Here is an 18,759-nt window from a genome sequence, read left to right on the forward strand (position 1 = left end):
GGAGCTTATAGTTTCTAAAGTAGAAAAAGCCACATAACCAATGAGTAACAGTCATAATAAGTGATTCAATTTTATAGGCAGCTAAAAGATGATAAGAGATATGCAAAAGAAAGAGCATGAAAATAACAAAAGAAATCAGGAGACACTGGCCAAGAAAAGGTGTCAGGCCATTTCAGAAGTGATATATTTTTTTTTCAAGATGGCAAAAGTATTAAGAAGAACACATTCCAGCAAAGTATTAGGACTACAGGTGTTTTTATGAGGACAGAAAGGGGAGAGAAATTCTAATGAGAAAGAACAGTCACAATAGGGCAAGGAAAATAGCCTGAAGAACCAATGTCAGAGCATAAAAGGGGAAAGAAAGACAAACAAGATGAGTTCAGAGTAAAAGAGGAGGCCCCAAAGGCCATAGAATGGAATTCGATGCTTTACTTTTAGTGATATGGTAACGTTAGGAAATTGTGAGCAGAGACATGGCATGTCTTTTATATTTTAAAGGATCTTTCTTGCTGGTATATTGAAAATAAACAGTAGGGTATTATGTATTGAAGTAGAGAGTGCTTATCATTGCAGTAAAACCAATCAATTAAGGCATTTAAGCATCACTGAGCACTGACAGCATGATATTTAATATAGAACCACCAAGAGTATGAATTTTAGAAACTGCCCATGTAAGTTACTTCTTATAAATCAGGGATCCTGGGTTAATTCTTCCTTAAAGTAGATATTTTCAATAAATAAAATCATATGTAATGTGTAGTAAAATCTAAATCTTTGCAACAGCCAAAGCTTATATGGAAATTATTTTATTATTTTTTTTCAGAAAGAATGAAATTATTTTGAAACATTTTAAATTTTCTATTTATTTATTTGATTTTTTGGCAGTGATGGATATGGAACCTAGGACACAGGACCCTGTGCTTACTAGTTGAACATTCTATCACTGAGCTACATCCTCAGTGACAAAATTGTTTTAATTGAGCACTACTGTTTTATATGCCATTTTCTCTGAAATGGTTGATACCCATTCTGCAAGTTTTCAATCACCAAAGAAGCAGGTGATACCGTATAGTTCTTTTGCCCACTGACCAGCAGCAATTATAGGAAGTCCTTGATGCATCCCAAATTCCATGATGTTAAAATGGGGAAAATATGCATCATAGTATCATGGATGTATTCTGTTAGAATATCCAAATTTGAAGATCACATTTGAAGATCACAAAGTATGATTCTGCCATTTAGTTTTTTCATGAGTTTCCTATTGCTACAATCACAAATTAGCATAAGCTTAGTGATTTTAAACAACAAAACTTCATTATCTTACAATTCTGGAAATCACAAATCCAAAGTTGATCCAGAGAAGCTAAGCTCTAGAGGAAAATCCTCTTTCTCGTCCTTGCTAGCTTTCAAAAGTTGCCTGTAAGCCTTGGCTCACGACCCCTTTTCATTATTCTATGTACCATAGTATCTCTGATGATAAAGTCTTCATATGGCTGCTGTATTATATGTATATTTTCTTGGCTTACCAATCTCTGGTTTAAAGAAATATTGCTGTGCAAACATATCTTCTAATGAAAGGAAACTATGACTGAAAAAATAAATAGATAAATTCAAACAATATAAATTTTAAGTAAATGTAGCAAATTTTCTTTTCTGTTTCTAGCAATAGATTTCCAGAATACCTAACACCAAGTCTATAATCACATTATATAATATCATTTACTCAAATATTGTCGATACCTGTTCATGTTCTGCTCAAAAATGTATCCTGTCAACCTAAAAGTCATCATGAAAATCTTATGATGCACTCCATCAAAAATCTGGTTTTATAGAGTATATTTTATAAAGATGTAATTTTAATAATTTTTGGTCACATTTCTGCTCCCTGAAATGTATTTTCAGTGAAGGTTACTATAATATAGCATGTATACATAAATCTATATGTGTGTATAGATGTTTTATATATATATGGTATAATTCAATGATCTCCATGACATTAAGAAATTCTTTTTCTTTCTCCACCCCATCCACTTTTTAGGGAAAGGGATAATAGCCTGAAGTTCAATGACATATAATGTAGAGATGAATCCGAAATCATTTGTCTCCTTGTCATTTCCAGGCAAAAAAATAAATAATTATTCTGATGTTAATTACAAAGTTTTTTTCAGCTGCCATAATTCACAGACAGATGCAATGTTAAAATCTCTGAAACACTTAAGTGGAAAGATCGTTTCTTGGCCCCATAAATTGCAAATGCTGGGCTTATTAGATGTTATTGCCAAAGTCACCTCTTCACACAAAATATGAATGAAACTAAAAGGCAAATTTGTTTTTATAGTGTCAGAATATCTTTGGCATTTCTCTAAGGTCTACAGATGCCACTACTAATGAAGAGATGTTAAAGAATAATGAGCTCAAGGCTTTCATATGTTGAATGATGAATAAAATGTATGTCTCAGAGATCACTTGGGGCCAAAATGGTGTAAATGCACACAAATCAATGCAAAAACCATGTTTGTAATCCCTATTCTCATGCAAGACCTGCGTACAAAAATTTTCAATCCTTTACTCATATAGAGAAATCAATATTGGACAAGAGAGATTCTTTCATGACAGCCAAATCTTCTTATTTATTTAGTGTCTCCTGAATTTGAAAGTATTTGTGAAGTTTTAAATACTAAGTCTTTGACGTAATATATTTCTACATATTTCTGCAAAGGTTTGATACAGCATATTACCTTTAGTTGATTTCTAATACATCATTAATACCCTTGCTGATTTATTTTCTTAGCTGTATTTTAGAAAAATGTTTTACTATTAATCTGATTGGCAAAGGATTAATATTTTACTCTCCTATTAAAAGGAGCAAATATAAAAAAAATTTAATTATAAGTGTTTCCAAATTTCAGTAATGGTCACTTTAGAATACTTATTGAAGTCCTTTTCACAGCACATCAAATAAGCAGATTTATTTGGAAATGCCGATCCTCTGTGCATCTGTCTAGACATAGGACTTCTAATACATAATTAAGGTAGCAAAGGATGCTTTAAAATTCTTAGCTAAACCAAAGAAAATAAGCAATAAATAATTAGACCCCAAAAGTTGTATATGTTTGAATGTGAAAACAAAGATAAAATTATACTTTCACTTACATATGGAAGCAATAATACAAAAATGAATTTAATTAGTTGTTTAGTTCTTGCATGTATTTCATTATTGCTTTTTTTAGCAAATATACACATATGAGACTCTTTTCTATGATTAAAGATGTTGAATAAATAGATTAGAAATCTAGTGTATACCAAATTCTGCCCTCTGATAGTAATTGAAAGTTCTTTCCTTTGAAATAGGAACTCAATAACTCCCATGATATATAACACAATTTAATTAGTGTAAATTAATAGCATTTACCCATTTTTTAAGAAAATAATTAATTTCTTGGTAATTCTCCTTGGTACATATCTATCAGATCTACAGATAATTTCAAGGATAATTTTAGTAGTATTATTTGCAAAATATAACTATACACTTAGAAAAAAAATTAAGGAATGTAATTTAGTTGGGTGTGGTGGTGCACCCCTGTAATCCCAGCATCTCAGAAGGCTGAGGCAGGAGGATTGTTGAGAGCCACAACCAAGTCAAAATGGCGCCTGGCATTTTGCCAGAGGAGTGGTTGAGAAGTAATGCCAGTGAACCATTAAGATGATGATAATTAAGTTAAGCTGTGTATAATTATTAAGATAATCACTGATTGCTGTAACTGGATGATGCTAAATTGAAACAAGCTGTGTATTCAGTTGTGCATATAAACTTCTGCTGTCTGGCAATAAGACGGCTCCTGCTACCTCGGGTGCCCACTACTTTTGAGTTCTCACGGGTTCTGGTTGAGTTCCCATTGAGTTCGGGCAATAAAGAGTTCCTGTTTGAACCTACAAGTGGCTCGTGACCTCCTGGTTATTTGTGCCCAGCCAGACTGCGGAAGAGGATCACAAGTCTAAAGCCAGCCTCAGCAACTTTGTGGGGTCCTAAGCAACTTACAGAGACCCTGTCTCAAAAGAAAATATGTTGGGGATGTGGCTCAGGGTTTAAGCATCCCAGCACAAAACCTTTGAAGTTTTATAACAATATCAAAAGAGAAAACAGCTTTTATTATTTTAAAATTTGAATTACATTTTTAAATGTATCTTTCAGGGTCCATCTTGCCTCTTTGTCCTAATTTTTTAAAATTTAATTTCATAGACTATTGATGAATTTGTATTTCTATAGGCCATATGACTTTTGTGCAGTTGGAGAGAGGGTTACATATGGACATCTACTGTATAGGTCATTTGATTTGAGTTGTTTAAATGTTAATGATTATGTTGTAATGTGTATTTAGATAAAGTCTTGGGCATGTACTCATGAAATCAAATGTTATTTTTCCTGTAGAAAAAGATTCCTTGTTAAAATTTGCATTTAAATCTCAGCAAAGATTTTTTTCATCAGGTTTTCTTTTCCAGTTTTTGCAAACGATTTTCAATTGGTTGGTTCTTTATAGTTATACATAATATTAGGATTAATTTTAACATAGTTATAGAAGCACAAAATATAATTTCTTCTAATTCAGTCCCCAGTATTTCCCCCTTTCCTCCCTTCTCCCTCCCCTGTTCTCTTCTCTCTATTCCATTGAGTTTTGTTTTTGTTTTAGAGCTTTATATCTATACATAGTAGTTGGGTTCATCTCAAAAATCTCATATGCCTTGAATCTACTTCAGTTCACGATTCCTCTTTTTTCTCCCCCTTTACTCTCCAGGCCTCCCTCTCCTTCCCTCTTCTCCTTTATCTGCTCTACTAAATTTATTGTGTTCATCTATTCTTTGTATTTGATTGGTTCCTTTTACTTATGTATAAAGGTGAAGTACCCTTGGTATATTTATGTATGCACATCATCATAATTTTTTAAAAATATTCATTCTGTATTGCTTCCCCTTTCCCTGCACCCTGTCTCTGCATCTCATTCTGTATTACTGATCTTTACCTTTATGTTATCTTACCCTGCCTCTCCCTTTCTTTTATTCTACTCTAGTTTCGCATAGGAGATAAAAATGTTGACCTTTCAATTTTTTTTTAGTTTTGCTTATTTCAGTTAGAATGATAGTCTTCATTTTCATCCATTTACCAGCAAATGCCATAATCTCATTCTTTTTTATGGCTGAGTAGAACTCCCTTGTGTGTGTGTGTGTGTGTGTGTGTGTGTGTGTGTATCACAATTTCTTAATTCATTCCTCTAATGCTGGACATCACTGGGATGATTTAATAATTTACCTATTGTGAATTTTGCTGCTGTAAATATTCATGTGGCTGTATTGCTATAGTCTGCTGATTTTTGTTCTTTTGGGAAAATAACAAGGAGTGGGATATCTGGGTTATATGATGACTTCATCCCTAGTGTTTTGATGATTCTCTGTACTGCTTTCCAGAGTGTTTGTACTAGCCTGCAGTTCCACCAACAATGTACAAGTGTACCTTTTTCCCCACAATCTTGTCAGCATTTATTATTGTATTTATTCTTGATCACTGCCATTCTGACTGGAGAAAGATGAAATTTTAGTGTACTTTTGATTTGCATTTCCTTGATTTCTAGGGATTTTGAACTTCTTTTTAATTTGTTGGCCATTTGTGTGTTTTTTGAGAAGATTCTGTTTGTTTCTTTGGCCCATTTATTGATTGGGTTATTTAGTTTTTGTGATGTTAAGTTTTTAAGTTCTTTATATATTCTGGATACCCTATTGGAAGAATAGCTGGCCAAGATGTTGTCCCATTCTGTAGACAGGCTTTAATCATTTCCTTTGATGTGCAGAAGCTTTTAAGTTTGCTGTTATCCCACTTATTGCTTCTTGGTTTTATTTCTCATGCTTTGGGGATCTTGTTAAGGAACTCAGTGCCAGCACCTATATGATGGAGTGTTGATCCTTTTTTTTTTTTTCCTAACATTTTAAAAGTTTTTGGTTTAATTTCTAATCTTTGATCCATTCCAATTTGAGTTTTTCCAGAAACATTTGTTAAAAGTCTGTCTTTTCTTCAAAATATATTTTTGGCGCCTTTGTCAATATTAGATATCGTAGGTATGTGAATTTGTCTCTGTATCTTCTACTCTGTTCCATTGGTCTTCATGTCTGTTTTGATGCCAATACCATGCTGTTTTTGTTACTACAGCTCTTTGTAATATAGTTTTTGATAAAGTATTGTTATGTCTCCTGCTTCACTACTCTACTAATTTTTTCTGCTAGTTATCTTTAGGTTTTTGGGTTTTTTTTTTGTTGTTGTTGTTGTTAGTATTCTGTGGATATTCATGATAGTTTGATTTACTGGGATATATTCATATAAGCACATAGGAAAGTAAGGTCAGATTTAACTCTGCTGTTCCTACCTTATTCCATCCCTTCTCCCTTCTGCTCAGTCCACTTCATCTAGTCTACAAATTTTTCTTCTATTCTGATTGTATTCTAAACCTTTTTTAAGGAATAGAATTGTCACATAACCATCATAAACTTTCACATTTTGCTTGTCATCCATTTTCACTTGAGATTTATCATGCCATCATTTGTGAGTTTCATTATTATGCCAATATTATTCTTTATTAACAATATTATTCTTAATAAAGATGCAGATATGTATATGTGTATTTATGAATGTATATCAATTACTTCTGTAATTTTAGGTACCTACTGAATCAAGATTAGTTTATGCAAGATTTTTTTTTAATCATAACTGAGAAAAGAAATGGTATAGCATACGGTGAGTATAACTAATAATTTTACACATACTGTGTATTTGAAAAAAGTAATCAACCACCTAATATAACTTTTCCAATTACAAAGAGCAAAGTAGTTTGATAGGATAGTCTATGGATTCTTCTGGAATCTGATAATTAGTTGATTAATTTTTAACATTTTAAAAATTTAAATAATTCATTATTATTTTTTTCCAGATAGGTAATAGATAATCACTCATGTTAAATTGTAAAAATAATGATGAGTTCCCTCCCCCCCCAAAAAAAAATTTCCTTCATAATTCTAGAATTTAAAAAAAATCTATCTAGAAATGTGATTGAAAAATCCTGGATCCACACAAATAGTTGAAAATTATTTACATATTACCAGTAAAATTATATATATATATATTTCTTTGTTAATGTTTATAATTAGTGATAGACACACATAACTTACAATATGCTGAATATCTTATTTTTAATATTTGCAAAGTTTAAAATTTATATAATTTCAAATTACATTTTTATAACTTATTAATATATGGAAAGAAAATATCACTCCTGAATTATATGTATTTTCATAGTATTTTCATTATGGTTAGTAGTTAATCGTGTAAGTTATACTTAAAGCAAATTGGAGAAAAACTGAATTCAAGAAGTTGAAGCTGCTTTTCTTAACTCCACATATGTTAAAAAGAATATAAAATCAAACACACCTAGAGGATAGCTATAAAATCTTGTCTGCAGGAATTTGTCAGTGAACTTCTCAGTATTCTGTCCATCACCCTCTCTTATTCTATTTTTACTTATATATTCATGCAATTTGCATGAGCTAGGTTGTGCTTGTGGCACCCCAAAAGACATACAAACACATACACATCATAAGCAAAGCAACATTGGAATCTAATTACCTGTTTCCTCATACTTGTTAATCTGAAGTAGGTATGTACTTTGTTTTGGTATAAAATATATTTCAGTTTACTTGTAGTCTTTGATTTCTATTATTTCAGTTGATATAGTGTGAAAGCATTTTTAGCTTATATAAATATTGGCCAAATTTGCTTTTCCAATGAAATGCCTACCAGATAACAGAGGAGAGTAGCAAGGTGTTTATAAAATATGAGCCTATAAAGGGAGGTCGAATCAATGTCCATATCCATTTTGTTTGATTTGCTTTTGCCTATATAATTAGGCACTATGCCCTGCTGTAGTCACTCACACAGAAAATAAGTAGAGTCAATGAACTGGAGCTTACTTTTTTCATGTAAGATTTCATTAAATTGTTTTGTTGCCCCAATGCCATAAATAGATATATATTTTTTGTTGTTATTTTTCTTAATATTAACATCATGGCTAATCTATCAAGAGAGGACATAAGCTACCTGAGTTTAATTTTAGAATTTTAGCTATGAACACTATAGTAAAATCTCTTTAGTAAAATCTTTAGTAAAATCTCCTGTTGCTTTTTTTTCTCTGTTCTTTTTTACATAAAATAACTGCTTGAGGTCTGCAAATCCTGGTGTGCTTAGTTTGTAGACAGTGATGCAAATCTTATTAAGGTAATTTAATAAAGATTAAAGTTTCCAAATATACAAATTCTTGATTTAACTGAAATCAAGATCTAACTGTCACAAAAGATAGGCTCAACAAAAGCAATACAATAAAAATTATCAACTATGCTTAGTTAAAATATTCCTCTCCCATCAATGCTACATGTAGGCTATCTGTCTAATTTATATTACAACATAGGAATATATGTAAATTAGGTATTCATAAATTAAATTTGACCTACATTATGTAAATAAAATAAATAAGTAAATAGAATAAGAGTAAGTAAAGGAAAGGATGTTCAGCAGGCCACTGACAAATCAAATCTAATTTACATACAGCTGATGTCACTGAACATGGATTCTATGCTGGACATTAAGGAGATTAGAAAATCCTAAAGAACTGAGTTCTGATCAGTGAGAGTTTGTCATCTAAATAAAATCAATAAATGGAAGGTTGGAATCTTAGTTTTCCACGTACACTTAAATTTATGTGTCATATTAACATTGAAGCAGCAGAATGATGCAAATCCTGAGCATTGTGAAGGTCTTTCTATTGTAAGTTAAAAATCCATTTTGAACTATTATTTTTTAATAATAATGAATTTTTAATTTTTCTTTTCATTTTGTTAAAAACTTAAAATTCAGGTATGAGGAAGCTCTAATTTCTTCTAAGTTCCATTTGTTATTTGTCAAGTAACTTTCAAATTAATTTACCTTTTGAGCTCATTTTAATTAAACCTTCCAAATGGCAAGAAAAATGTGACTTTTTCTTCAGGTGGCTTCAATGTAGGAAAAAGTAATATAACTAGGCACTAGGTTTCTCTTTCAAATGATTCCTACATTTTTGAAAGTTCTTTTTTTTTGTCACTTGGCATGATATTCTCTAATTTCTTCCATTTACCAGAAAATGCCATAATTTCATACCAATTTAGAGTTGAGTGTTTTAGTCGATTTTGTATTACTGTGACCAAAATATCTGACAATAACAAATTAGAGAAGGAAAAGTTTATTTTGTCTCACAATTTTAAAGGTTCAGCCATATTTTGCCTGACTTCATTGATCTGGGTGAATCAGAACATCATAGCTGAAGGGTATGATAGGAGGAAGCAGCTAAGAAATTTGAGCCTGGAATCATAGAGAGAGCTTCACTCACCAAGGACAAAATAAAAACCTCAAAGGTATACCCCTAGTGACCTACCTCCATATCAGTGTATTAATCCACCGATTAGGTTTTACCTCTCATAATCTCATCATTTTATGTCTCAAAGCTCTTTCATTTTTTCACACATGAGTTTTTTGGGGGACACCTCATATCTCAACCATACACTGAGTCTATTGTGTTATATATACACATTTTCTTTATCCATTCCTCTGCTAATGAGCACCTGTACTTGTACCATAAGTTGGCTATTATGAATTGTGCTGCTCTAAACATTGTTGTGCATGTGTCACTATAGTATGCTGATTAGTGCTTTTGCACAAACATTGAGGAAAGGAACAATTTGATCTTATGGTGGTTCCATTGTTAGTCTTTCAGGAATCTCCATACTGCTTTCTAAAGTGGTTGTACTATTTTGCAGTCCCACCAGTAATGTATAAGAGTGCATTTTTTTCCTACATCCTCACCAAGACTTATTATGATTTGTATTCTTATATTTTGATAGAAGCAGATGAAATCTCAATGTATTTTTTTGTATTTCCTTTTTAAAATGTTTCCTTTTTAAATTTCTTTTTAGTTGTCAATGAACTTTTATTTTATTTACTTACTTGCAGTGCTGAGAATTGAACCCAGTGCCTCACACATGCAAGGCGAGCACTCTACCACTGAGCCAGAAGCCCAGCCCTTGTATTTCCTTTTTTTGAGAAATATTTGCTCAGTTTTTCTTTTTTTTTTTCCTATTTATCAATTGGGTGGTTTTAAGTTCATATATATAATGTTTGTGAGTGTTTATAGTGTCTTTATTCTGATTACTAAAAATTGGAAACAATCCAAATGCCTTTCAACTGGGGAAGATAAACAAACAATGAACTACTACTCAGAATCAAAAAGGAACTATACTTAGCAACCTGTAGACATATCAAACACACTGTGTTAAGTGAAAGAAACTGGATTCCAAAGGCGACCTTCTGTGTGATTCCATTTCTGTGACATTCTTGTAAAGACAAACATAGGAACAGAAGACAAACCAGTGATTTCTGAAGTTGAGTTCTTCATATATTTTAAATATTAATCTGTTGTCAAAGCAGCACCTGGCAAAGATTTTCCCCTATTCTGTAGACTCTCTCTTTAAACTTTTGTTTCCTTTATTGTGAAGAAGCTTTTTAACTTAATTCTATATCACTTATTGATTTTTTGTTTTATTTCATGAAATTTAGGGGTCTTTTAAAGAAAATCAATGTCTCTGCCAATATGTTAGCATATTGACCCTGTTTCTTGTAGCAGTTGTGAAGTGTCATTTGAGAGAAGATAACCTTAACAAATGTAAAAGAATAAAAGTAAATCCCTATCTCTCACCCTATGTAAAAATCAACTCAAAGTAAAACAAAGGCCTGGAAATTAGACTAGAAACTTTGTAACTGCTAGAAGAAAACATAGGATCAATATGCGAAATCTTAATTTCTAAAATATATCTGAGAACACAATTCTAACATCGACAATATGGGTAGTTTGAAATAATTCATCTTCTAGGCAACATTTTCTTCCAAAAAGCATCCAGTAATGAGTAATTAAATGTACATATGGGGGCTGGAAATATAGCTCACCTAGCATGTGCAAAGCCCTGGATGAAATCCTAAGTAGTGAAAAAGGAAAAAGGGAATAAATAAGTGCATTTATGTGTGTGTGTGTGTGTGTGTGTGTGTGTGTGTGTATACATATATACACACATATATTTCTATTGGATAATATTATGTACACACACACACACAAATGCATATATATATGGGATACTCTACCACTGAGCTGTATCTCATGCAATTTATGTGTTTATTTATTATATTGAGACAAGGTCTTATTCAATTGACTATGCTAGCTTTGAATTTGCAATCTCTTGCTTTAGCCTCTTGAGTAAGTGAGATTACAAGTATGCATCACCACTCACTCCTGGAACAAATTTTTAAAATATTAGGCAAATCACATTAGCTTTTTCCATTCAGAGGGCAAGCTCTTATAGTAACCCACAAGGTCCCACATGATCTGATTTCTCACAACCTCTCTCATCTCATCTCCTAGACTTCTGCCCTGCTCTGAGCCATCCTAGTTGTATTGATCTCCTCCATCTTCTTTATATAAAACACGGATTCTTGGATCAGATTATTTGAACTTGATGTTTTCTTACATCTGGAGAGTAATTCTCAGACATACATCCTCATGTCTACCTCACTCCTGCCTTTTAAGCTTTAATGTCATTTATGTGAGTGGATTTGCCTGACCACCTACAAAGGATAGCAACTTGGCCATCATTCATTTTTCTTCATAGCATTTATCTAAATTATATAAATATATACCTATTTACTTATTCTTTTATCCATTCCAGTTAGAATGAAAACTCCATAAATATGCTGACATTATCTACTTTTCATTACTGTATTTCCCAGAAATTATAGTATTATCTGGTATATAGTAAATACTTAATAATTATTGAATGATTCAATCAATAACGATATGAATCAAAATTATAAATAAGAACATGTTCTTTGAGGCTACAATTTTACCTCTGTGACTTGGAACTATAATATCACATTCTCCTGAATTTACCTATATAAGTGTGACAAAATTTTTAATAACCAAAAATAAAATAAAAAATTAATGATCTTTGATAAAGTATTTATATTAGGTCCACCTATTTGATGAAATTTCAGTGATTTTATGACAAAGCAACATTCCCTTGCTAATTTTTTCAGTGAAGGAAAGCAATCTATATAAACTCTGTAAGGGTCTTAAGTTTGTAAAAGGGAGAATGTGCCTTTTATTTTGTATATTTTTGTTGAATAATCTTATTTTTATGCTCTTATATTGCATTTACATTTGAATTATTCATATAGCTAATTTAAGAGAGGGACACACACAATCTATTTTTAAAATATAATGCCAGTAATTATAAGATAATAATGAGGTGTGTTCCCTCTCAGCAGGACAGTGTATTATTCCCCATTTCATCCCCAGCACTCAGGAAAGCTAGGATTACTAGACAGGTACTTGACAGGGAATTATTGTACTATTGAATATGCATTGAGCATATTATATCAAAGGTTCTTTTCATATTTATATTTTACATTTACTATTATTTTCATTAAAATGCACACACACACACACATGCACACACACACACACACACACACACACACACACAAAGTCACAATGAAAAGTTATTGTGTTCTCTAACTAAAAAACAGTAGTTTGTGGAAGAGTCCCAAGAGGTAAAATGCAATGACTACAAATACAGCAAAGTTCCCGAGGGGAACTTTTGACTCAATTTTCCAAGAGTGGCAGAGCAAAAAGAACACAGGTCTGTCAAGTTCCAGAAAAGAACCATCCCAGCCAGTCCCTGGAGAAATACTTGGAGGACCGGCATTACTTTTGTAGCTTTTGAAGTCAGCCTCCCCCAATCTACTACTACCAGCACTGCCCATTTAACTGCATCACTACCTACTTTGAAGGAAGAAACTCTGGGAAGGTGATGCCAGCTTGAGTCCCCAAACACAGCGTTCTCATGGTCTTGATCAAAAAGGGGAGAAATCATTTCAGCTTTGGAAGACTGCTGCTGAGCAACTGAAACTAAAGGAGTCTAAAAAGATAGTGGGTTTTAATAGTGGAAGTTCCATTTTTTTTATTTAGCCATCTTCTGCATGGAGAATTCAATCTGGAGCTTCTCAAAATAGTTCATATCTTATAATATCCTTGTAATATTCAGGTTATGTTCTTGAGGGCTGTAAATACTTTCACAAGATCTCACTTAAACACTGGGTTCAAAATAAGAAAGAATAAAATGATACATCTATTTGCTGTCAAAACATTAAAGAAATTGCAGAAATTCACTGAACTGAATACAAATTACATAAAATTCTTCACAAAATTAAATGCTGAATTATATGACTTTTTATTGATTAACTCATAAATAAATAAAGAACATAATGACTAAATCTTCTCAAGCTTAATGTTTTCTATGAAAAGTTTTAAAGTTATAAATGTTTGAAATTAAGATGCCAGACACAGCTAACATTATGCAATTTATATTTCAACTGTAAGTGTTTTAGATAAGTCTACGGGTCATTAAATATTTTGGAAGCATATGAACTATTTTACCGTTCATTGATATGTAACAGGTTAGGAAAATTATAGTTTTTTCCTGTCATTTCAAGATGATTTCATGTGAAAATTAAATTATGTACCACATGAAATTTTCAACTTTTATTTATATATTTATATTTTCTTTTAAAAAGTTTCTCCCCAATAGAATTTTTATTGAAAACTTTGATTCTAAAATTGTTTCATTTGCTAGTGTAATTTTATCCAAGTTATTTTTTGTGACTTTCATGCTGTTTCCACTTCATCTCTTCGATTACTACATGAACATTCTTTTCTGTTAGTAATAATGCATATGAATGTAAGTTAACAGCAGTAGGAATAATCAAAGTTAAAGTGTTTTCTAATGATACCAATTTTCTCAGATCTTCAATTTAATCCCATTTAAGAACATTCAAATTCTAATTCACGTAGTCTCATTCAAATGTTATTAATGTAAAACATAATTTCAAATACGTTTCTAAGCAATGTGTATTCCATTAATATCAATCAATCATTATTTAAAATTTATAAATATGGCAAAAATTAATGAAAGTGAGAGTGAATAAATCTCAATTAGTATTTGTTTGCTAAATCTAACAGTGTTTTCTATGACATTTCTATTTTAAAGCTGAGGAAAACAGAGGATTATTAAAGTATGTGACATTTGGTTTATTGCCACCACACGGTCCAAATATTTGTTTTCCTAATCATTTATTTTTTTAAAATTGAATTCATCTAAATCTCAAAATACTGAATTCAGTGAGAAATTTAATCAAAATGTTGATTTCACATACTCCACATTTTCTTAAAAAAATGACTGTTATTTCTGAAATGTATTTACTTATAAACAAAAACTAGGTAAAGTTGAATATATATCTGTAGGGAAAACACAAAAAAAACAATATGCAAGTAATGGAAATGTTTTTATTGCTGCAAATTTTGGTGCCACTCAACAGGTAATTTTGGACTGAAGTCACGTGTTTTTGGAGATGCTACTTTGACAGCCTCCTCATTTTTTTCTCATTGTATAACTTGGTTCTTTTCCTCAGTATTTCTCATTGTATAACTTGATCCTTTATTATAAATTCCAGTCTTCCAAACCAGACTATAAGTTCTGTAAGACAGGGGATACATCATAGTCCTCTTTGTAACAATCCCCTTTCCCAGTGATAGAATAGAATTGAATGTTGAATGCATTCCATAAAACAGTTTAAGTGCTTTGTTGAAGTGAGATGACGCCATTGGGCAAAGTTGTTGGGTAAGAGACTGCCTTTTTTTTTTAAGTGTGTAATATAAAAAAGATGAACTGAACTGTCTTTATTGTCAATATGGCAAAATAACATTACTTTTTCTATCTTACCCAGTATCTACCCATGACTGGTAAAACAAAACAAAAAAGAACAAATAAACAAAAACAATTAAAACGAAAACTGAGAAATATTTAGGGAGACAGAGAGTTAAGTTGATATTAAATCTTGCACTCATTAAAGGAAACATAAATTCCATTCATGTTTTCCTGATTATCATGTGAGAATTACCTCTTACCTTTAGACAGAAAAGTATTTCAGCAGAAACCAGACCACAGATTTCAGCAATATTCCAGTTACTGAAAGTCCACACAGAATGAAGAGTTGACAGATATATTTAGCTCTGCCAGCTTGTCAGTGAGCAGCAAACACCACTCCCAATCCATCTCTCCAAAGTCCTCTAGTAAGTAGCCTCTGACAGTAGAAAACACCTCTTTTCAATGTTGACTTTTAATTGAAGGGTTTATAAGTTATGCATGCTTCTGTCCATGATGGGATAACAAGAATCTGACTTACCCCACACACTTTCTCATTAAGTAACTTTAAAAAAAAATCCAACAAAATATCTGAACATATTAAATGTAACTGTCCATTCAGCAGAGGAGAGTGATCCCTCAGAAGAAAGAAAGGAGGAAGGTAGACCCTAAAATTACACCAGTTTATGACATGGAACATCCAGATTGCAGCATATTGAAATGAAATCAGAGCCCCACCACCACCCTAAGCTGAGGAGACAAAAGTTTGAGGAGGTACAGATAGTTCACAAGGAAGAGTCCCAGGGAGAACCTCACTCCTAAACAAAGGAAGCTGCAAAGAGTTCCCTTCAAGTCTTAAGGACTTATTTTATTGATTTTCATTAGCACCTATCAAAGCTAAGGAAAGAATAAGCAGAAATGCACAGATAGAACAATCCCTGGAGTTTACAGAAGGCCTAGAATAGCCTGTGGTTCCATCACCTAGAATAGAGAAAGAGACAGTCCAAGAGAAATAAAAATACAATCCTGCATGAAGACTTGTATTCAAATATTCAAAGCAGTCACAGTTAGGAACTAATCACATGTCCATCAATCAGTGCCTAAATAAATTGTGATATATCCATAAAATGTTATACTACTCAAAAATTAAAATGGACAAAATATTGAGACACACAACAGTCATGAGACTTAAAGTCATTATTTTGAGTAAAAAAAAAAGGCAAACAGAAAAATAGTAAATATTCTATAATTTCATTTATAAACTTCCAGTAAATACGAACTAATCTATAGTGACAAAAAGCAATCATTGCCTGAGGGATAGATTTTGAAGGAGGAAAGAATTAGAAAAGTATTAGGACACTTAAGGATGATAAATTATTTTATTATCTTGATTTTGTTGATGTGCTCAGCTTGTAAAAATAAATTAATATTCACTAATATTAACTTTTAAATATATGAAGCTTATTATATATTTGCTTATAAACATTTTTTTGCAGTTTTACTAATCACACTTTTTTAAAAAGCTATGAAATGGATGCAATGAGGGAAGTTTTTATTTTACTTCACACTTACATGTAAATTTCCAGTGGTGATAAGATTATTTTGCTGCTAAAGTAGTCCTTATTGCACTGGTCATGTGTGCTTGTCGATTTCTATTCACAGACATCTTACGATTCATCCTCCTTTTATGGGGTTCCAGAAACAATCAGTGTAGCAGGCACCATTACCCACAAAATAGAAAACATAACATTTAACCTGCTTGTAATGAGATTTCACAGGCACATTTAATTCACAAACATGAACTTTAGGGAAAAAAATTTTTGCCTTCTAATGGTTTTGCTAAACCTATTTTTTTCTAGATGTCCTTCTGTCACTTCCTTGTTTTTAATAAGATCTTGCTAAAATAAAAAAAAATAGAACTGCTAACTTGTTTCTCTAACTTATGCTGGCTATTTCTCTATTAATACTGTTCCAACTTTGTTTCTATAGTGTTTTCGAACCTATATGATTTTTCTGACAGTCATATATATGATCCCACATTAGACAATTATTTCTATGATTAGTATTTTACATCTAAACAAATATGTAACAATTTGATAATCATAGTAAATAAGAGTGCAAGATATTATTTTATTTGAATTATTTTCCTCATAGACAATTTCTCTAAGGAAGTAAATGAATTTTGTTCATATTATTATCACTATCACAAATTCTAGTTATAGTGAAATCTGGTGAGATAATCTTTGGAAGAGGCTTCCTAATTGACTAAATAAATTGCATAGAGTTGTATATTAATTAAGCTATTCATATTTTAACAGCATTCAGACAAAATAAGTGTAAAATTTTTTAAAAATAAGATAAATTTTCATTAGTAATTGAATAATATCATTTGAATTTAACCGGAAAAAGAAAATCTTTATTCTGTTATTTTAAATTTCAAAAAACTGGAAGAACTATTTCCAAATCAGAAGAGTCAAAATAAAACAGATTTTACCATAGCATAGTTTCCAAGTAGACACAAATAATGGGAATGCAAGTTTGTTTTTTATCTGTAGTGTATGTTAATTTAATGCAAAATCCATATTTTAAGCTGCATAGCAATTTCACTTCTAGTATTTGATTACATGTCACCTACGTGCCAGCATTTTATTTTTTCTAGTTCACATTTTATTTATATAATTAATTTAAGGGGGCACCTCTGAAATGAAACTAGAGTCAAGCACACTTGTTAGAGAACATACACAAATCTATTCTGCATGTGAGGGTCTTACCTTTGCCTCAGAATTCACTCGTTTTCTTGCTGCAGAATTGCTGCACAATTCTGCATTCTACAGCTCCATCTTGTGTCACGCAGTGATTTAAAATCACTTTATGTTTTCTCTGAGCTGGATAATTATATTTCTGCTCTTTGAGGACACTGAATGATGACAAGGTGGGCTAGATGTAAATGCTTGGACAAATATTCTGAACAAGTGTTAATAATAGCCAGATGGGAGGTGCAGCTAATGTGCAATGCATTTGCTGCTCTTTCAATCAAGCTCCCTAGTAAATGGCTTCTCACTGCAACACTGGCATGACCTTGGCTAGCTGTCTCCTTCACTCCAAGTTCCTGTGTGACAAGGACCATCAGCAGAGCATTACACTGGCCAGCTGCTTTGATATGCAGCTGTAGACTATAGGAATTCTTTGTGGGTTTATTCATTCTTCAAAAACAAAAATTGTCTTGATAGTAGATGTATATTTTCCATGTACCCATCTTTCAGTATTGCTAGTTTTATATATGACACACTAGTTTCTTGGGAGAAAGTGACATTAATAGACACTTTTTTTGCCTGTATGTTTATCAAGTTAAAATAAAATATTAAAAAGCCTATACAGTTTAGGACACATATCCTGAGAGTCCTTGATATAGGACCTACTACAGAGAAAAGCTGAAAGCACAGATTTTTGTCAGTGGAGCATGAAGATGACTAAGAATATGACCTCCATCCTACATCTTAAGTAGCCTGATTGTAATAGCAATTTCTATTGCTATAGGTGAATGCTCTTTTCTTAATATTTCAATTTTCTTTTAATTGCACATAATTATATTTAGGTTCCTTATAAAGTCATTCACTTATAAATATATACTCTATAATGAACTGAGTTTGTATTCACAAGAACAATATAGCCATATTTTAGCATATGAAATATAAATATTGCTGCTATAAAAACTCACATAAGGTACAATTTAAAGCAAATTCTAAATGCCAAACATTTCACATAAAGATATAATTTCATGTAGCTAATATCAACTTGTTAAGAAAAATGTCATTTAAAAAAATTAGTATATTTTTCCAAGTAAGCAATACCTTTATTTAAATGTGTCTATCTTAGTCAGGTATGGTG

General features: G+C 31.7%; 1 long non-coding RNA gene across 1 annotated transcript in view; it reads right to left on the reverse strand.

Moving 5' to 3' along the window:
• Positions 1–15,299, reverse strand: part of LOC144366498 (uncharacterized) — a 41,609-nt gene extending 26,310 nt beyond the window's left edge. The window contains exon 1 of the long non-coding RNA XR_013425562.1: positions 15,135–15,299. This is a non-coding gene — a long non-coding RNA (uncharacterized LOC144366498). The remainder of the gene's footprint in view (positions 1–15,134) is intronic.
• Between the last annotated feature and the right edge of the window lie 3,460 nt (positions 15,300–18,759).

This window comes from Ictidomys tridecemlineatus, chromosome 9, assembly GCF_052094955.1.
Source record: "Ictidomys tridecemlineatus isolate mIctTri1 chromosome 9, mIctTri1.hap1, whole genome shotgun sequence".
Taxonomy (NCBI): domain Eukaryota; kingdom Metazoa; phylum Chordata; class Mammalia; order Rodentia; family Sciuridae; genus Ictidomys; species Ictidomys tridecemlineatus.